The following is a 21683-nucleotide window of genomic DNA, read 5'->3' as shown; positions in this document are numbered from 1 at the left end:
GAACCAAGACCCAAAAATCCCACTGAAAACAGTTGGAAAACCACATAGAATGGGAGAGGAGACATACAGGAACAGGTGCAGGGACATTCAGCAGGTAAGGGTAACTGCTCTGCCTCATCTCTTTTCCTCTCTCAAATGTCTTCATCCCCTATCACATCCTGCATCACAAGAACATCCCTGAAGGCTCAATTTACCTATGAAAACAGTTCTCTACAAAAAAACCACCTTCCTTTTCTTGATGTTTTTACTTGATTTGTAGCTTCTGATGCTTTCCAAAGAGCTGGTTGGCATCACCGTGAGTGGTAATAACAGAGGCACCACTACTAAAATGCAAAGTGTATTATTGCTACCTTAGGAGTCTGTCTGAGATCTTTCCCCCATACCAATCCAGCAGGGATTTGATGTTGTTCTGTCCCCGAACATCCCACCCAAGAACTGTGGGGAGGACAGGATTTGCTTTTCAAAGCACACTTCAGAGGTACAGAGCAGGAAAGAGAAGAGAGAAAGAAGGGAAGAGCTGAATGAAGAATAAAGGGAGTGTAATACAAGAGGAGAAGGAGTGAGAAAAGAGGAGTGAGAAGACTGCAAAATAAAAGGAAGCACAAGCTGTAGGGCCCACTTCTCTGAACCTGATTTTTCTGTGCATTGATGTGAGGCGAGCTCCTTGCAATCACAGTCCCAGTCTAATCCTGAACAAAGTATAGCCTTTTATGTGCCCTGGTTTGCTATCACTCTGGCACTGCAGGTGATGGAGCTGGGTCTGTGTGTTGTGGATAGCTGTGATGTGTATGCATGGCCTTTGAGGACCTGCTAGTAAGTTTTATGCTGGAAAGCTTTCCTAATTGGGAATGCTTTTCTCATTTAAGATATAAATGAAGGAGTACAGATGCTCAGAGACCCCTGTGTGTAGCTAGCTCTTTTCCTAGAGGAGGGAAGGTTTGCATTCATTGGGGTGAATTGCCATCAAAGCACAGAGCTCCTCAGGAGGGATGCTGCTGGCCTAATCCTGTTCTTCCCAAGTCTGCCAGTTGTCGGGAGACCAATGCAGACACCCCAGTGCTGGTGCCCAGTGCTACTGAAGATGCTTTATGGTATCTTTCTCACCTCCAGCTGCCTCTGCAGAAGTAAGAGCACAATCACTCAGGTATCCTGTTTTCTATCTGCCAGCCCTGCTACAGGCATCTCCGATGCTCTGGGATGTAAAGATGCTACTTGGTGCCTATGTTTAAGAACTGAATCAATCCAAACCTGGTATAGCTGAGATGCTTATTCTCTCAGAAGAGTGAGAATAGTTCCCTTTCCAATTTAGAGGGGAAGTTAAAAGTAGATGGACTGTTACCAAGTCAGGTTGGCTGGTTTACAAGAGACTGCTACGTTCAACAGGTGGGAAAATGCTGCCAGGTCTGGATTAAAAGCCAGATCTAAACAACAGAGTATTTGGTTTTCTACAGGCTGAAGCATGGGACTCACTCAGGTCTCCAGCTATAGCTTCACACCCAAAGAGTTACAGAGATGACTTAATGTTGCATGTTTAACGCTTCTGACATTAAAAGTGGTGGTGGTGGTGAGACACTGTGGCAGGGGTGGGACTGGAGGAGCTCTAAGGTCCCTTCCACCCCAAAGCAGTCTCTGATTCTATGATACATACCTTGAAATCTGCAATGAGACTGCGGCTTGCACTTCATTGTGTCTGTGACTGTAACCATGTTGTACTACTCATCTCATTCAGGTGGTTCTTCAGGAAATCTCCTGCACTGAATGAAAAGGTGAGTGTTGAATGGGATGCAAATGGTGGCTGTGGGGACAGAATTGCTGCTGGGGTCTTTATAGGAAAGAAGCAAAACCCTGTAAGGGATGTATTATAGACAAACCTCCTAAAAAGCAGAGCTTGCTTCACCTACTGTGCTCTAAAGCATGGGCTGTTTCTTGTTTCAATGGAGTGTGCTACTCCTGATGTGTACCAATGTAAATAGACATTGGAAAAGCCACTGTTACTGTCTCCATAGGGATAAGAACAATCACCTACTAGATAGCAAGAGGAAGAAACCCTCATTTTCAGATAAATTCAGGTGGCCTGTGGGGTGGTTGGGTTGGAATTAGTTTACTTGGTACTGATACAGGTCACACCCTAAGGGATTGACTGTTCTGTCCTATGGAAAACAGAGTTCTGAATCCTTGTCCCCTAGCACTGAGCTTCAGACCAACTCCTGATTTATCTGTAGCCCAATCCTACACATGAACCTAATTATCAGGTAAACACAAAGCTCTTCCCTCCCTAATTAAAAGCTTCCCATCTGTTTTGATTTTTGTCTGGGCTCTGAAATGAAGCTTCTTGATTTGCCTTCTGAATGATACAAAGATGGAAAGGGCAGCAGGAAAACAGTGGGAAAGGTAAGTCCATAAGGGGCAGAAAGAAAAGTAAGAAAAATCTGTATGTAGTAAATCTTACTAGTGTATAAAAATACAGAGGGGGAAAACCCCAACGAACCCCCCAGACCTACACAAATGTAAGCAGGCTACTCCAGATGTGATCTCATTGAAGCCTGGTGTGTGATTCAGACACAGAGCAGATTTCCCCATTAACACAGCTGCCTGTTTATCTTGGAGCTTGGCCAGAAACCAGCTGTGGGACAATCCACCCATCCTTATCTACCAATGACTTGTGCAGTGGGTAAGGTGTAAATGAAATCAACAGAGTATCACAAATGGGAAGGCTTTGGAGCTGTGCTGGTTCCTTGGACAGTTACATCCCATTGCTTTGCACTTCCCTGTGGTTGCATTTGTCTTTGCTATTCCTCTGTGCTGCATTCTTATGTAGCTGATGGAGTTACTGCTTGTGGCCTTTCTCCTCCTTGCTCTGTCCTACTCCTCCTGTTGCAGTTCTTCTGCTCCTTTCTCCTCTCTTGGCCTTTCTTCTACTCTCCTTCTTCTGCACTTGACTCCTTCTACACTGCTGTCCCTTTGTCCTTTCTCAGCCCTTGTTCTGCTCTTCTCATGCATCTTTCTTCAGTCCTTTCTCCTCTTGTTGCCCTTTTCCTGCCTCTGGAGTTCTTCTCTCCTTCCGCCCCCCTTTTGCTATCTTTGAGGTGCTTTTCAGAGTAGCTTGAAAACCCATCCCTTGCAGGCTGCTAGGGCAAATCACAGCTACAATAAGCAGCACCCGGAGCTACTGAGGCTTATTCCTCCGAGCATAAGAAACAGTTTAGTGAAGCAGACTGCTTCCAAGCACCAGGAGCCAGAGGAAGCCTTAGTAGGAGACTAAGTCTGTACTGCAGTGTACATATAAATAACGGCTCCAAGAGCACAAAAGCAGCACAAGAACCAAGTACCAGGTGGAACATTGGGCACTCACGGCAACAAACCTACAAGCAGAGAGTGCAGCAGCTCCGAATCGCAGCGTTCCCGCAGAGCTCCAGCAGAGTGGCCGCAGGCTCCGTGCCTCGGGGGGTCTGTAATTGACAAGTAGGCTCCGGCTCCCGGACCCCTCTTATAGGGGAGGGGGCTCTGGGAGGGTGAGCTCCCATTGGCTGCTCGTAAATGAGCCCCCAGACAAATGCTCCTGGGAAGGCCGGTCGGGAGTCATTCGGGAGCAGTCCTCGCTTCAACAGGTACCGGGTTCGGAGCTCCGCGGCTTGGATCGGCTCAGCTCTTCAGCAGCAGCAGGAACAGCAACATCATCCACTCTCTCGGAAGGAGGAGCTGGGGACGCTTCAGGACGAGCTGCAGTTCTGCTTCGGTCTCTGGTAGGATCCAATGTTTTATGATTTTTTAGGGGTCCCAGGACTTTCCAGCTCGATGTTGCGGCAGGGCTGCGCAGCGGTGGCTGTCGGATTCCGGATCGGATTTTGCTAGCGGCAGTGGATGTTTGCTGGTTTTTGCTTCTCCCAGATGTCGTTTTCCCACTGAAGACTTCAAAGAAGTTTTTGCAAATACATACAGGAATTTTTCTTTTATATTTGCTGCAGAGAAATGTACTCAGAGATCAATGTGATGAGAGAAAAGCCATTTATTACAAAGCATCTGTCTTTTTTATACTGTTGTCTGCATGTCTTTACAATAGTTTGGGGTCTTATAATTGGATATATATATGCAATGACTTTATTAAGAGAATACTTACTTGTGTTAAGATTGGATACGTATTTGCTTGATGTGTTAAGATTGGATACATATTTGATTGCTGTATTAAGGTTGCATACATATTTGATTGCTGTGTTAAGGTTGCATACATATTTGATTGCTCGGTTAAGATTGGATACATATTTGATTGCTGTGTTAAGATGGGTTACATGTTCAATAGCTTGTTATATTAGTGGATCCAGATGCAAGGTAGCACTGAGCAACTAGTATACGATTGGTTAAATTAAGTGTATGGGGACTGAGCCTTTAGAAGTTGCTAGCAGTTCACTGTTGTGTCTTGGCCCATACCAGTTTCTTATCTAGCTTGCACTGTTAGTGTTACTTTTGCTTCTTCCCCCATGGCTTTTTCCATCTTTAGTTCATGTCAAGCTCCATGTAGGCACTTGCTGAGTTGGGAACGTGGCCTTTCTTTGCTACAAAACCATCCATGTATAACTTTACTGAAAATAGTCTATCTAATGGTAATAACCTGTGAACTGAGCTTTCCAGTCCTGGTATTTCCATTAGAGGATAATATAATTAGTTTTCTTCCCCTGCAGAAGCTTTCTAGTATCTTTCCTTCTGTTTCACTTCATTCAGACCCCTGAGCATCTAGTAGTTATTTCCTTTCCTAAGCATGTGTCCTTTCTTCAGGTGGGTAGTGAAAGCAGACAGGTTGTGCTGGTTCCTATTTGCTGTCCTACTGTTCTTAAGAACTTGCTGGTATGAAGAAGTTGTGTGATCCTAATGCATTTTAAATCCGCTTATAAAAGAAGCATTCTAAGAGTTACTTCATTGGAAAACATAATTTGTCCTGTCCCACTTAAACCAACCCAAAAGCCCCAGACCCTTACATTTCTTCTTCTGCTCTTTGTTATTTCAGTTTCCCTTAAATACAACTCCAGTTTTGTTCTCCTTATGCTTGTTGTTCAGTCTCCAGCCCCACAGTCTGCATGTGCTGGTGTATGTCATCAACCCTAGATGCTCAGAGCAGGTTTCTGATGCTTTGCTTGTCAGTGAATGGTGATAAGACCTCTCTTCCTTGAGATTTTGAGTATCTGTGTGGTAGGGATTAGGTTGGAGTCAGTTGTCTGGCACTTGTTTAAGGGACTGGAGAGAAACAGTGATTTGCAAATGCCTACCTTAGGATGAAACAGATGACATTTCACAACTCTTCTCTCTGTTGCTCTCTAATTGGAGCTTAAAGAAGTAGTTCGAATGTAGATTTCTGCATTGTAGACATCTAAAAAGTGATGTGAAAGGAATCCTGCTGTGCTGTGGAGGTGCTGAGAGCAGGGGAGATAAAATCTGTTTCTTCTGTTGTCAGAAAAGCAATCTCCATCCCTTATTTCTGGCATGGTTCCACAGGCTTTCCAAGTCAGGGGACTCAGAATTCCTGATCAGTTGGATGTGTGAGGGGCAGCAATACCTCCTTATGCATTGGGGTTGATGGTCTTGTGCAGGTGTTGAACCTTCAGCTGGAAGGCCAGAAACACTGGTGGCTCTATAAACCAATGGTGCCTTTAGCTAGGGAGCATAATGTTGAATCAGAAGACAGGATTGGGAATCCCATGCATGAGTTCATATTGAAGTTGTTATAATTGGATTATTGTATGTGGCCTGGGTTGTGGTTGCCAGAAAAGTAGGCACATGTAAAATGGTCTGTTTGTTGAAGGCAGTATTCTGAATGATGGTGGTTGTGAAGTTGAGGGGAGGGTTGGTGCACAAAAGGCCATGAGCACAAGAGATTTGGGTGCCAGTTGTCTGACCTATCCTTTTTCAAAGGCTTCATTTGCTGTAGTATTTAAGCAATGGACTCCTTGGTTATTTGTGGGAATTGTCAGTGTTCTCCAAGTTGGGCATCCTGACTCCTGGATCACGTCTGTGGAGTTGTGTGCATGAAAACCCCTAGCCTTGTATATGGTTATGAAACATGTTAATGCTTTTACATGCTGTCTGTAATCCATCAGGCTGATCCTTCTAAGCTCTGAGACTTGCTGCTTTACCAAAAGTTGTCTCTGTTCTGGTGAATCAGTTCTAACAGCCAAGGGTAAATATTTAAACAAAAGCCTGAACTAAACCCCAGATTAATTTTATGTGTTAGTTGGGTTTGGTTTTTTTCTTTTCTCTTTCCTAAACCCCAAACCAGTTATGACTGTTTTAGTTATTTGGAATGAAAAGAGCATTTCATGAAGGTTAATGAATGCAGCCCATTGGTCAGGAAGGCATCTGATACTTGTCCCTTTCTGCTCTATGTGCTTGGCTTTTGAGGCATGGTGTTTATCCTGCAGATAGCACTGCTCACTTAGAAGCTTCATTAGTTTCTCTGCCTTGTGGCCTGTGTGTAGGACCTCTCTCTGCAAGGTCTCTGCTCTTCCCATTGTTCAGTGCTGCCTTTGGCTCTAGGTAGTTCCTGTATGACAGATTTGATGTGATACTGACATCATGAGCTGTGTAGTTTGACAGCTGGGAATGTTTGCAATTGTCCTGACCTATTGAGTGATGCAAAACCTAGTAAATTACACGTGCTTGTTTAATTTTGGGACCATTTTGGACTGGACTTCAATGCCTTTGATGTTTATGGAGTAATGATGTTTGTCACAAGCCATTTTGCTGGCATTAATGGGGTGACAGTGCTTGCTTCTGGAAAGGGCTTATGAATGATATAAGGTGGTTTTTACGGTTATTCTGTTTGATGTAGTGCAGTTCTCATGACCCATTTGTGCTGTCAGGTTCTCATTGTTTGTCTGGAGCTGTCTCTGACAGGGATGCTCTCAGATTCCCTGCCCAAGCATCTTGCTAGAACATTTCTGTTCTTGTTTTGTGTTCCTGCTGCAGTCTGCCTTCCTTGGGCAGTGTAGAACAAATAGACCATTTAGAGAGTGTACTGGTGGTGTTCTCACATCCCACCAAACCCTGGTAGGCAATTGAGACCAAAACTTGCTGCTTTGTGTATGAGGTCCTAGCAGGCTGTGGTAGTGACTGGTTTGTTAACTGGTAGAATGTGTTCATGTGTCCTTTCTTCAGGTGGGTAGTGAAAGCAGACAGGTTGTGCTGGTTCCTATTTGCTGTGCTACTGTTCTTAAGAACTTGCTGGTTTGAAGAAGTTGTGTGATCCAAATGCATTTTAAATCAGCTTATAAAAGAAGCATTTTAAGAGGCACTTCATTGGAAAACAAGAATTTGTCCTGTCCCACTTAAACCAACCAAAAAGCCCCAGACCCTTATATTTCTTCTTTTGCTCTTTGTTATTTGAGTTTCCCTTAAATACAGCTCCAGTTTTGTTCTCCTTATGCTTCTTGTTCAGCAGCCAGCCCCACAGTCTGCGTGTTCTGGTGTATGTCATCAACCCTAGATGCTCAGAGCAGGTTTCTGATGCTTTGCTTGTCAGTGAATGGTGATAAGACCTCTCTCAGCTGAGATTTTGAGTATCTGTGTGGCAGGCATTAGGTTGGAGTCAGTTGTCTGGCACTTGTTTAAGGGACTGGAGAGAAACAGTGATTTGCAAATGCCTACCTTAGGATGAAACAGATGACATTTCACAACTCTTCTCTCTGTTGCTCTCTAATTGAAGCCTAAAGAAGTAGTTCCAATGTAGATTTCTGCGTTGTAGACATCTAAAAAGTAATGTGAAAGGAATCCTGCTGTGCTGTGGAGGTGCTGAGAGCAGGGGAGATAAAATCTGTTTCTTCTGTTGTCAGAAAAGCAATCTCCATCCCTTATTTCTGGCATGGTTCCACAGGCTTTCCAAGTCAGGGGACTCAGAATTCCTGATCAGTTGGATGTGTGAGGGGCAGCAATACCTCCTTATGCATTGGGGTTGATGGTCTTGTGCAGGTGTTTAACCTTCAGCTGGAAGGCCAGAAACACTGGCGGCTCTATAAACCAATGGTGCCTTTAGCTAGGGAGCATAATGTTGAATCAGAAGACAGGATTGGGAATCCCATGCATGAGTTCATACTGAAGTTGTTATAATTGGATTATTGCATGTGGCCTGGGTTGTGGTTGCCAGAAAAGTAGGCACATGTAAAATGGTCTGTTTGTTGAAGGCAGTATTCTGAATGATGGTGGTTGTGAAGTTGAGGGGAGGGTTGGTGCACAAAAGGCCATGAGCACAAGAGATTTGGGTGCCAGTTGTCTGACCTATCCTTTTTCAAAGGCTTCATTTGCTGTAGTATTTAAGCAATGGACTCCTTGGTTATTTGTGGGAATTGTCAGTGTTCTCCAAGTTGGGCATCCTGACTCCTGGATCATGTCTGTGGAGTTGTGTGCATGAAAACCCCTAGCCTTGTATATGGTTATGAAACATGTTAATGCTTTTACATGCTGTCTGTAATCCATCAGGCTGATCCTTCTATGCACTGAGACTTGCTGCTTTATCAAGACTTGTCACTGTTCTGGTGAATGAGTTTTAAATATTTACTCTTGGCTGTTAAACAAAAGCATGAACTAAACCCCAGATTAATTTTATGTGTTAGTTGGGTTTGGTTTTTTTCTTTTTTCTTTCCTAAACCCCAAACCAGTTCTGACTGTTTTTGTTATTTGGAATAAAAAGAGCATTTAATGAAGGTTAATGAATGCAGCCCATTGGTCAGGAAGGCATCTGATCCTTGTCCCGTTCTGCTCTATGTGCTTGGCTTTTGAGGCTTGGTCTTGATCCTGCAGACAGCAGCACTCACTTAGAAGCTTCCTTAGTTTCTGTGCCTTGTGGCCTGTGTGTAGGACCTCTCTCTGCAAGGTCTCTGTTCTTCCCATTGTTCAGTGCTGCCTTTGGCTGTAGGTAGTTCCTGTATGACACATTTGATGTGATACTGACATCATGAGCTGTGTAGTTTGACAGCTGGGAATGTTTGCAATTGTCCTGACCTATTGAGTGATGCAAAACCTAGTAAATTACAAGTGCTTGTTTAATTTTGGGAACATTTTGGGCTGGACTTCAATGCCTTTGATGTTTATGGAGTAATGATGTTTGTCACAAGCCATTTTGCTGGCATTAATGGGGTGACAGTGCTTGCTTCTGGAAAGGGCTTATGAATGATATAAGGTGTTTTTTATGGTTATTCTGTTTGATGTTGTGCAGTTCTCATGACCCATTTGTGCTGTCAGGTTCTCATTGTTTGTCTGGAGCTGTCTCTGACAGGGATGCTCTCAGATTCCCTGCCCAAGCATCTTGCTAGAACATTTCTGTTCTTGTTTTGTGTTCCTGCTGCAGTCTGCCTTCCTTGGGCAGTGTAGAACAAATAGACCATTTAGAGAGTGTACTGGTGGTGTTCTCACATCCCACCAAACCTTGGTAGGCAATTGAGAGCCAAACATGCTGCTTTTTGTATGAGGTCCTAGCAGGCTGTGGCAGTGCCTGGTTTGTTAACTGATAGAATGTGTTCATGTGTCCTTTCTTCAGGTGGGTAGTGAAAGCAGACAGGTTGTGCTGGTTCCTATTTGCTGTCCTACTGTTCTTACGAACTTGCTGGTATGAAGAAGTTGTGTGATCCAAATGCATTTAAATCCGCTTATAAAAGAAGCATTCTAAGAGGCACTTCATTGGAAAACAAGAAGTTGTCCTGTCCCACTTAAACCAACCAAAAAGCCCCAGACCCTTACATTTCTTCTTTTGCTCTTTGTTATTTGAGTTTCCCTTAAATACAGCTCCAGTTTTGTTCTCCTTATGCTTGTGGTTCAGCCTCCAGCCCCACAGTCTGCATGTGCTGGTGTATGTCATCAACCCTAGATGCTCACAGCAGGTTTCTGATGCTTTGCTTCTCAGTGAATGGTGATAAGACCTCTCTTACTTGAGATTTTGAGTATCTGTGTGGTAGGCATTAGGTTGGAGTCAGTTGTCTGGCCCTTGTTTAAGGGACTGAAGAGAAACAGTGATTTGCAAATGCCTACCTTAGGATGAAACAGATGACATTTCACAACTCTTCTCTCTGTTGCTCTCTAATTGAAGCCTAAAGAAGTAGTTTGAATGTAGATTTCTGCACTGTAGATATCTAAAAAGTGATGTGAAAGGAATCCTGCTGTGCTGTGGAGGTGCTGAGAGCAGGGGAGATAGAATCTGTTTGTGTTGTCAGAAAAGCAATCTCCATCCCTTATTTCTGGCATGGTTCCACAGGCTTTCCAAGTCAGGTGACTCAGAATTCCTGATCAGTTGGATGTGTGAGGGGCATCAATGCCTCCTTATGCATTGGGGTTGATGGTCTTGTGCAGGTGTTTAACCTTCAGCTGGAAGGCCAGAAACACTGGCGGCTCTATAAACCAACGGTGCCTTTAGCTGGGGAATGTAATGTTGAATCAGAAGACAGGATTGGGAATCCCATGCATGAGTTCATATTGAAGTTGTTATAATTGGATTATTGTATGTGGCCTGGGTTGTGGTTGCCAGAAAAGTAGGCACATGTAAAATGGTCTGTTTGTTGAAGGCAGTATTCTGAATGATGGTGGTTGTGAAGCTGAGGGGAGGGTTGGTGCACAAAACGCCGTGAGCACAAGAGATTTGGGTGCCAGTTGTCTGACCTGTCCTTTTTCAAAGGCTTCATTTGCTGTAGTATTTAAGCAATGGACTCCTTGGTTATTTGTGGGAATTGTCAGTGTTCTCCAAGTTGGGCATCCTGACTCCTGGATCACGTTTGTGGAGTTGTGTGCATGAAAACCCCTAGCCTTGTATATGGTTATGAAACATGTTAATGCTTTTACATGCTGTCTGTAATCCATCAGGCTGATCCTTCTATGCACTGAGACTTGCTGCTTTCCCAAAAGTTGTCTCTGTTCTGGTGAATCAGTTTTAAATACTCTTGGCTGTTAAACAAAAGCATGAACTAAACCCCAGATTAATTTTGTGTGTTAGTTGGGTTTGGTTTTCTTCTTTTCTCTTTCCTAAACTCCAAACCAGTTATGACTGTTCTTGTTATTTGGAATGAAAAGAGTATTTAATGAAGGTTAATGAATGCAGCCCATTGGTCAGGAAGGCATCTGATACTTGTCCCTTTCTGCTCTATGTGCTTGGCTTTTGAGGCATGGTGTTTATCCTGCAGACAGCACCACTCTCTTAGAATCTTCCTTAGTTTCTGTGCCTTGTGGCCTGTGTGTAGGACCTCTCTCTGCAAGGTCTCTGCTCTTCCCATTGTTCAGTCCTGCCTTTAGCTGTAGGTAGTTCCTGTATGACAGACACATTTAATGTGATACTGACATCATGAGCTGTTTAGTTTGACAGCTGGGAATGTTTGCAATTGTCCTGACCTATTGAGTGATGCAAAACCTAGTAAATTACACGTGCTTGTTTAATTTTGGGAACATTTTGGGCTGGCCTTCAATGCCTTTGATGTTTATGGAGTAATGATGTTTGTCACAAGCCATTTTGCTGGCATTAATGGGGTGACAGTGCTTGCTTCTGGAAAGGGCTTATGAATGATATAAGGTGGTTTTTATCGTTATTCTGTTTGATTTTGTGCAGTTCTCATGACCCATTTGTGCTGTCAGGTTCTCATTGTTTGTCTGGAGCTGTCTCTGACAGGGATGCTCTCAGGTTCCCTGACCAAGCATCTTGCTAGAATATTTCTGTTCTTGTTTTGTGTTCCTGCTGCAGTCTGCCTTCCTTGGGCAGTGTAGAACAAATAGCCCATTTAGAGAGTGTACTGGTGGTGTTCTCACTTCCCACCAAACCCTGGTAGGCGATAGAGAGCCAAGCATGCTGCTTTGTGTATGATGTCCTAGCAGGCTGTGGTAGGGACTGGTTTGTTAACTGATAGAATGTGTTCATGTGTCCTTCCTTCAGGTGGGTAGTGAAAGCAGACAGGTTGTGCTGGTTCCTATTTGCTGTCCTACTGTTCTTAAGGACTTGCTGGTATGAAGAAGTTGTGTGATCCAAATGCCTTTTAAATCCGTTTATAAAAGAAGCATTCTAAGAGGCAGTTCATTGGAAAACAAGAATTTGTCCTGTCCCACTTAAACCAACCAAAAAGCCCCAGACCCTTACATTTCTTCTTTTGCTCTTTGTTATTTGAGTTTCCCTTAAATACAGCTACAGTTTTGTTCTCCTTATGCTTGCTGTTCAGCAGCCAGCCCCACAGTCTGCATGTGCTGGTGTATGTCATCAACCCTAGATGCTCATAGCATGTTTCTGATGCTTTGCTTGTCAGTGAATGGTGATAAGACCTCTCTTACTTGAGATTTTGGGTATCTGTGTGGTAGGCATTAGGCTGGAGTCAGTTGTCTGGCACTTGTTTAAGGGACTGGAGAGAAACAGTGATTTGCAAATGCCTACCTTAGGATGAAACAGATGACATTTCACAACTCTTCTCTCTGTTGCTCTCTAATTGGAGCCTAAAGAAGTAGTTTGAATGTAGATTTCTGCATTGTAGACATGTAAAAAGTGATGTGAAAGGAATCCTGCTGTGCTGTGGAGGTGCTGAGAGCAGGGGAGATAGAATCTGTTTCTTCTGTTGTCAGAAAAGCAATCTCCATCCCTTATTTCTGGCATGGTTCCACAGGCTTTCCAAGTCAGGTGACTCAGAGTTCCTGATCAGTTGGATGTGTGAGGGGCAGCAATGCCTCCTTACGCATTGGGGTTGATGGTCTTGTGCAGGTGTTTAACCTTCAGCTGGAAGGCCAGAAACACTGGTGGCTCTATAAACCAATGGTGCCTTTAGCTAGGGAGCATAATGTTGAATCAGAAGACAGGATTGGGAATCCCATGCATGAGTTCATACTGAAGTTGTTATAATTGCATTATTGTATGTGGCCTGGGTTGTGGTTGCCAGAAAAGTAGGCACATGTAAAATGGTCTGTTTGTTGAAGGCAGTATTCTGAATGATGGTGGTTGTGAAGTTGAGGGGAGGGTTGGTGCACAAAACGCCATGAGCACAAGAGATTTGGGTGTCAGTTGTCTGACCTGTCCTTTTTCAAAGGCTTCATTTGCTGTAGTATTTAAGCAATGGACTCCTTGGTTATTTCTGGGAATTGTCAGTGTTCTCCAAGTTGGGCATCCTGACTCCTGGATCACGTCTGTGGAGTTGTGTGCATGAAAAACCCTAGCTTTGTATATGGTTATGAAACATGTTAATGCTTTTACATGCTGTCTGTAATCCATCAGGCTGATCCTTCTATGCACTGAGACTTGCTGCTTTACCAAGAGTTGTCACTGTTCTGGTGAATCAGTTTTAAATACTCTTGGCTGTTAAACAAAAGCATGAACTAAACCCCAGATTAATTTTGTGTGTTAGTTGGGTTTGGTTTTCTTCTTTTCTCTTTCCTAAACTCCAAACCAGTTATGACTGTTCTTGTTATTTGGAATGAAAAGAGTATTTAATGAAGGTTAATGAATGCAGCCCATTGGTCAGGAAGGCATCTGATACTTGTCCCTTTCTGCTCTATGTGCTTGGCTTTTGAGGCATGGTGTTTATCCTGCAGACAGCACCACTCTCTTAGAATCTTCCTTAGTTTCTGTGCCTTGTGGCCTGTGTGTAGGACCTCTCTCTGCAAGGTCTCTGCTCTTCCCATTGTTCAGTCCTGCCTTTAGCTGTAGGTAGTTCCTGTATGACAGACACATTTAATGTGATACTGACATCATGAGCTGTTTAGTTTGACAGCTGGGAATGTTTGCAATTGTCCTGACCTATTGAGTGATGCAAAACCTAGTAAATTACACGTGCTTGTTTAATGTTGGGAACATTTTGGGCTGGCCTTCAATGCCTTTGATTTTTATGGAGTAATGATGTTTGTCACAAGCCATTTTGCTGGCATTAATGGGGTGACAGTGCTTGCTTCTGGAAAGGGCTTATGAATGATATAAGGTGTTTTTTATGGTTATTCTGTTTAATGTAGTGCAGTTCTTATGACCAATTTCTGCTGTCACGTTCTCATTGTTTGTCTGGAGCTGTCTCTGACAGGGATGCTCTCAGATTCCCTGACCAAGCATCTTGCTAGAACATTTCTGTTCTTGTTTTGTGTTCCTGCTGCAGTCTGCCTTCCTTGGGCAGTGTAGAACAAATAGACCATTTAGAGAGTGTACTGGTGGTGTTCTCCCTTCTGACCAAACCCTGGTAGGCAATTGAGAGCCAAGCATGCTGCTTTGTGTATGAGGTCCTAGCAGGCTGTGACAGTGCCTGGTTTGTTAACTGATGTCAAGCACAGCTTACTTGACAGGAGGTGATCTCTCCTTTTTCTGTATGGTTTTCCATTTTGATTTCCTGGTACTTCTCCCTTTTTCTCCCCTTCTTCCTTCAGTTAAGAGATAAGGCAGCAAAGTGATCAGATCTGCATTGTCTCTTGTCCCATGCTCTGTCCTCCCCCAGCCTGGCTCTTGCCACCTGGAATCTGAAGATGCTGTTTATTTTAATGGCAGTGTTGTGATTACTGGCTCATGTGAATGGTGGTGATGAGACTGTCCAGTAGACAATATGATCAGTAAGAGCTGGACTTTGCAGTGAAGACTGCTTGGAAAAATCATGATCCCCACTTGTTAGTGGTAGGCATAGAGAGCTGCAGCAGGAAATAACTGCTTTTGTGGACTTGTTTGTCACTGCTCTGGTAGATGTTCATGGCTCTTGCTGTTCCCCTGTGTGACCCTTCCTTGGGTTTACTTTCTTGCTGAGGATGTGCAACATAGCAAATGAAGAGAGTTAAAAACACTGTTAGTTGGATAGTGTAGTCCCAGTACTGGTAAGGAAGGCAGTTTATTAAAGAGAGACAGGCTTGCTTCAGAGCAAGTAGATCATACAAAGGTGATGTGTGATGCTTGTGAGAAAGGGGAAAGGAAACTTGATCTTGCCAAGTGCTGTGAAGCCTCATATTCTAAAGAGGCCTTTCAGTGAGAACTCAGGTAGCATTCACTTGTAATGTATTTGTGTTACAGTTCCCTGGGCTCTAAGTAGGTGATGGGACTGAATTTAGGGAATGGTAAAATTAAAATGGAATCAGATTTCACCTCTGTTGCTTTATGAATTTTGACTGTGCTACCCAACTACATAAATGCTTATAGGAGAAGCCAAAAATAAACTGATTTTTGCTTCTTGGAGGCAATTTTGAGTTTTTTGTGCTTTTCTCTTATGTTGACTTCCCCTAGTCTAAATTTTTATCAGTGTGGAGATTTAATTGAGATTGGTGAGAAGAAAGATAGGTAGGAGGAAGGTTATACCTGTTCAAGTGCTTTAACTGGAAGTTTCAGACAACAGTATTGTAACAGATTAATATCTTAATAGAATATTTGGCTTTCCTTGTGGGATATTGACCTTTTGACGTGATTTACCAAATCTACTTTGTATTGCTCCTCTGCTAACCCATTGTATTGTCAGCATGTATATATTGAGATATGTTGTCAGCTTGTATATACTGAGATGTATTGTTCATCTCAGCTGCTTGTCTCCTCTATGCAGCTCAGTTGGGGTATGCTTGTTCAATCATGGTAGAAGCTGGCTTCCTATTTTCAGACTGGTGTATAGTAAATGTTGACAGTAAATTGGACAGTTTAAGGTATTGGACTTCTGGCTTAAGAGTGTTTCTATGTTATTAGTTTCTATTAGTTTCTGTGTTATTAAAGAGTACAGTGGCAGATCTCTTAATTTGTGACTATAAAGAACAGCTGTTGTCAGTCTGTCTGCTCAGGGACTATTGTCTCTATTTTGACCACATTTAGGTTTGACCAAGTGCCCTGAATCAGTTCATTTTCTGGCAGCCAGGTGACTTGCTGTACTTCCCAAGAGGGACTATTCACTGAGCTGGCCCTCCTCCTGGGATCTCCTATTCTACACAAGTGACCATCAGTACCTACCAAAACAAGTAAGTGTCAGAATTAAGTCTGTAGTAAAGATAAAAGCTGATTTAAGGATGTGATAACCCTGAGTGCATTACTTCCTCCAATAGAAGTGTGTGGAAAGTATGGTAAATGACAAAATGTCACACACTTAATTGTGTGCAGTGAGGCCGTATGCGTGTGCAGTTGGATAATAATGTTTTCTTCATTCACAGAGGTTGGCTTTAAGCTCAACCCACCGGTGGATGGCAAGTTCCTGAATGAGAACAAACCGGACCCTTGTCAAGCCAGTCCCTTCCCTCTGTGCCACTGACTTGGAGCTAGTGAGAATGCACATACAGTTTAGAGTGAGTTATTGCGTGGGGCTGCAGAGTGGTAATGGAAGGGCTAGAAGCATGAAGCAGATTTGGAATTGGAGCTCTGTGTTTACAGCTTTGACATCAGTTTTCTGTTTTACTTCAGTGCAACTATTTTAGTCATTATAATTATTATTATTCTTTTTATTAATTCCTGTCCTTCAGCTCTTGTTGTGGTCTCTTATTTGATGCACTTTCTGGCCTTGTGTTTGATACAGCAAGAGAAGATGTGGCACTGCAGACGAGCATACGGAGGAAGCTGCTTATGGTAAGTAGGTGGAACTAGAGGGAATAACAGTGCATCCAGCTGGAGCTTCAGCTCTGTGGCAAGCGTGTATCTTGTTGATCTGCTTTGAAAGGTCAGGGCAAAGGCACTACCTTGTCCAGCAGCACAATCACTTCTTTTGAAGTCATTGACTCTTAAGAGGTTTGCTCTATCTGAAGCATTGTCTGCTTTTTTGCACTGCCTTCCTTTGGTATCCCAGTGTCCTTGGATAGCTTGCTTCCTTATAAATGTAATGGTGTTTGCTTTGGAACAGTCAGACAAGCTTAGCTCCTGTTGGGCCAAGCTTTTGCATCTTTAGAAGCCAGCTAAGCTGTAAATTGTTCTGTGATCTCATTGCAGGAGTCCTGTTGTGTTGCCGGGCAGCACCCGGGAAGAACAGGTTCCTTTTTCAGCTACACCAGCAAGTCTTTCAGCGCAGCAGGTAGCTGTGGAGCAGGAGGAAATGAACATGGGATTTGGTGTGTGAACAGCTCATGGGGAATGCGTAGAAGAAAAGGTTGTGTTGGGAGTAAATGTTGACCTCTGCAAAGCTGAGGAATGTCCAGGTTTTTGCTGCGATACTGAACCCCTTTCTCTTTAGGCTAATCTGTTTAGATTGAATCCATGTGGGTAACTATGTGCATGTTTAGCAGGTGGATGGAGCTGACTCAAGGAGGAAGCTGAGCAGCTTTGGATACTGAGCTCTGATTGGTGAGTCTAGAGGTTAGTACTGTTTACAAAGCTCATGTGTACAACTTGTTTGTTATTGTATTTGTAAAATTGTATATTTTGTAATCTTGTATTTGTAAAACCACAGTGGGAAACTACAGCCTTGGCAGAGACCATTCTGTGCATGAGAACATGGGAAATTCCAGAGGCCTGAGAAGACAATTGACCTTGGTTATGCCAGCCAAGAATCTTCCTACATGACGGTAACAAGGCTTAGGGTATCAGGATCGCTCACAACGTGGCCTTGGCTCTTGAAGAATTCCACAAATCCCCTTCTTGGTTTTGAGGGATCCAGATACCCTTTACAGCTTCTTCTGTTAGCAGTTCTTGTCCCAACTGAACTGCTCTTCCAAGTCCTGGATTTACCCCCAGGTTACAAACTGCTCTAATGCTTTTCTTTTTCCCACTCCTCAGCTCCAGTGTCCATCATGGCCATTCTACCGGGGGAGCACTGGGATCCGAATTGGAGGGCAGCTCATCTGAACATGGGGACCAAACTTGTTTCAGAAGTGGCTCACCCTGCTGTAAGTGGCTATGAAATGTTTTTTGCTTTAACTCTTTCTTGCCTGAAATGTTAAACTGCTACTGATGACAACTTGTACATGAACCTGACAACAAAAAGTATCCAGAACAGCATCTGCCTCAACACACACAGAGGGGATCCCACCTCACCCAACTACAATATGGGAACCACAGAACCCAGACCATCATTATCCCAGCTCTGCAGCCATCTGACTTCCGCAGCGCCAGGACAGCATCGATTCCAGCCGGCTCCTACCCCCTCATTCCCGATCGGACTTCGAGCCCTCCGGGAAGGTCACCGGTCTGCAGGTCCCCGTTCGGACGCCGCTCGTCGACGCAGGAGTCACAGAGAACGTGGAGACCATCAATGGGATCAAGGAACGGCCAGAGTTTATTAGATACAGTGCTCTTCTTATACCCTTACAGCCTTATGTAACAGCCTTGGATAGTGACCTCTAATTGGTTAGTGTGGAGGTTACTACCATTTACAGAGCTAATGTTTATAACTTGTTTGTTATTGTATCTGTAGAACTGTATTTGTATGTTTTGTAGTATTGTATTTGTAAAACCACAGTGGGAAACTACAGCCTTGGCAGAGATCATTCTGTGCACGAGAACATGGGAAATTACAGAGGCCTGACAAGACAATTGACCTTGGTTATGCCTGCTTGAATGTTCTTACATGACAGTAACAAGGCTGAGGGTATCAGGATCGCTCACTACGTGGCCTTGGCTCTGCAAGAATTCCATAAATCCCCTTCTTGGTTTTGAGGGATCCAGATACCCTTTACAGCTTCTTCTGTTAGCAGTTCTCGTCCCAGCTGAACTGCTCCTCCGAGTCTTGTGTTTACCCCCAGGTTACAAACTGCTCTAATGCTTTTCTTTTTCCCACTCCTCAGCTCCAGTGTCCATCCAGGCCATTCCACCGGGGGAGCACTGGGATCCGAATTGGAGGGCAGCTCATCTGAACATGGGGACCAAACTTGTTTCAGAAGTGGCTCACCCTGCTGTAAGTGGCTACAAAATGGTTTTTGCTTTAACTCTTTCTTGCCTGAAATGTTAAACTGCTACTGATGACAACTTCTACATGAACCTGACAACAAAAAGTATCCAGAACAGCATCTGCCTCAACACACACAGAGGGGATCCCACCTCACCCAACTACAATATGGGAACCACAGAACCCAGACCATCATTATCCCAGCTCTGCAGCCATCTGACTTCCGCAGCGCCAGGACAGCGTCGATTCCAGCCGGCTCCTACCCCCTCGTTCCTGATCGGATTTCGAGCCCTCCGGGAAGGTCACCGGTCTGCAGGTCCCCGTTCGGACGCCGCTCGTCGACGCAGGAGTCACAGAGAACGTGGAGACCATCAATGGGATCAAGGAATGGCCAGAGTTTATTAGATACAGTGCTCTTCTTATACCCTTACAGCCTTATGTAACAGCCTTGGATAGTGAGCTCTAATTGGTTAGTGTGGAGGTTACTACCATTTACAGAGCTAATGTTTTATAACTTGTTTGTTATTGTATCTGTAGAACTGTATTTGTATGTTTTGTAGTATTGTATTTGTAAAACCACAGTGGGAAACTACAGCCTTGGCAGAGATCATTCTGTGCACGAGAACATGGGAAATTACAGAGGTCTGACAAGACAATTGACCTTGGTTATGCCTGCCAGAAATGTTCTTACATGACAGCAACAAGGCTCAGGGTATCAGGATCGCTCACTACGTGGCCTTGGCTCTGCAAGAATTCCACAAATCCCCTTCTTGGTTTTGAGGGATCCAGATACCCTTTACAGCTTCTTCTGTTAGCAGTTCTCGTCCCAACTGAACTGTTCCTCCAAGTCCTGGATTTACCCCCAGGTTACAAACTGCTCTAATGCTTTTCTTTTTCCCACTCCTCAGCTCCAGTGTCCATCCAGGCCATTCCACCGGGGGAGCACTGGGAGCCGAATTGGAGGGCAGTTCATCTGAACATGGGGACCAAACTTGTTTCAGAAGTGGCTCACCCTGCTGTAAGTGGCTACAAAATGGTTTTTGCTTTAACTCTTTCTTGCCTGAAATGTTGCCGGCTCCTACCCCCTCGTTCCCTATCAGAGTTAGAGCCCTCCGGGAAGGTCACGGGTCTGCAGGTCCCCGTTCGGACGCCGCTCGTCGACGCAGGAGTCACAGAGAACGTGGAGACCATCAATGGGATCAAGCAATGGTCAGAGTTTATTAGATACAGTGCTCTTCTTATACCCTTACAGCCTTATGTAACAGCCTTGGATGGGAGGGACTACTGATTTCTGTACTTGTATGGGTTGTTTCTGTACCCCTATGATGTTTTCCTCCCTTAATATAACTTGTTATAATTGTTGTCTGAATAAAAAAGAGAGGGTTGAGTTGGATGGGATGGACCATTGATTTTGTACTGGTTGTTTTTGTACCCGTATGATGTTTTCTTCCCTGTCTGTAACTTGTTATAATTGTCTGAACTGAAAAAGGAGAGGGTTGCGGTGGATGGGACTGACTATTGATCTTGTATTGGTTGTTTCTGTATCTCTATGATGTTTTCCTCCCTGAATATAACTTGTTATAATAGTTATCTTACCTGAAAAAGGAGAGGGTGAGGGTGGATGGTATGGACTATTGATCTTGTACTTGTATGGGTTTTTTCTGTACCCCTATGATGTTTTCCTCCCTGACTATAACTTGATATAATTGTTGGCTGAACTGAAAAAGGAGAGGGTGGGGGTGGATGAGATGGAGTATTCATCTTGTACTTCTATGGGTTGTTTCTGTTCCTCTATGATGTTTTTTCCGTGACTATAACTTGTTATAATTATTGTCTGAATAAAAAAGAGAAGGTTGAGTTGGATGCAAAGGACCATTGATCTTGTACTGGTTGTTTCTATAACCCTATGATGTTTTCCTTGCTGACTATTACTTGTTATAAATGCTGTCTACATAAAAAAGAGAAGGTTGAGTTGGATGCAATGGACCATTGATCTTGTACTGGTTGTTTCTGTACCTCTGTGATGTTTTCCTCGCTGACTATTACTTGTTATAATTACTGTGTGTATAAAAAAGAGAAGGTTGAGTTGGATGGGATGGACCATTGATATTGTACTGGTTGTTTCTGTACCTCTATGATGTTTTCCTCCCTGACTGTAACTTGTTATAATTGTTGTCTGAATAAAAAAGAGAGGGTTGCGTTGGATGAGATGGACCATTGATCTTGTACTGGTTGTTTCTGTACCTCTATGATGTTTTCTTTTCTGGCTGTAACTTGTTACAATTGTTGTCTGAACTGAAAAAGGAGAGGGTTGGGGTGGATGGGATGGAGTATTGATCTTGTACTTGTATTGCTTGTTTCTGTACCCCTATGATGTTTCCCTCCCTGAATATAACTTGTTATAATTGTTGTCTGAACTGAAAAATGAGAGGGTGAGGGTGGATGGGACGGACCATTGATTTTGTACTGCTTGTTTCTGTACCTCTATGATGTTTTCCTCACTGACTGTAACTTGTTATAATTATTGTCTGAATAAAAGGAGAAGGTTGAGTTGGATGCAAAGGACCATTGATCTTGTACTGGTTGTTTCTGTACCCCTATGATGTTTTCCTCGCTGATTTTAAGTTGTTATAATTATTGTCTGAATATAAAAGAATGTTGAGTTGGATGCAATGGACCATTGATCTTGTACTGGTTGTTTCTGTACCTCTATGATGTTTTCCTCACTGACTGTTACTTGTTATAATTGCTGTGTACATAAAAAAGACAAGGTTGACTTGGATGCAATGGACCATTGATTTTTTACTGGTTGTTTCTCTACCTCTATGATGTTTTTCTCACTGACTGTTACTTGTTATAATTGCTGTGTGTATAAAAAAGAGAAGGTTGACTTGGATGCAATGTACCATTGATCTTGTACTGGTTGTTTCTGTACCTCTATGATGTTTT

General features: G+C 43.5%; 1 long non-coding RNA gene across 2 annotated transcripts; it reads left to right on the top strand.

The window, feature by feature from the left end:
- Positions 1 to 17664: 17664 nt before the first annotated feature.
- Positions 17665 to 19859, top strand: LOC117435874 (uncharacterized). 2 transcript variants are annotated; one of them, XR_004549406.1, is made up of 4 exons: positions 17665 to 17736; positions 18634 to 18743; positions 19643 to 19752; positions 19841 to 19859. It is a non-coding gene; the product is annotated as an uncharacterized lncRNA (long non-coding RNA). The 2 variants fall into 2 exon arrangements; XR_004549405.1 differs by lacking the exon at positions 19841 to 19859 and having other exon boundaries at positions 19643 to 19810.
- The last annotated feature ends 1824 nt before the right edge of the window (positions 19860 to 21683 follow it).

This window comes from Melopsittacus undulatus, chromosome 2, assembly GCF_012275295.1.
Source record: "Melopsittacus undulatus isolate bMelUnd1 chromosome 2, bMelUnd1.mat.Z, whole genome shotgun sequence".
Classification (NCBI taxonomy): domain Eukaryota; kingdom Metazoa; phylum Chordata; class Aves; order Psittaciformes; family Psittaculidae; genus Melopsittacus; species Melopsittacus undulatus.
Note: the sequence above shows the minus strand (reverse complement) of the source record. Positions and strands in the feature narration are given on the sequence as shown.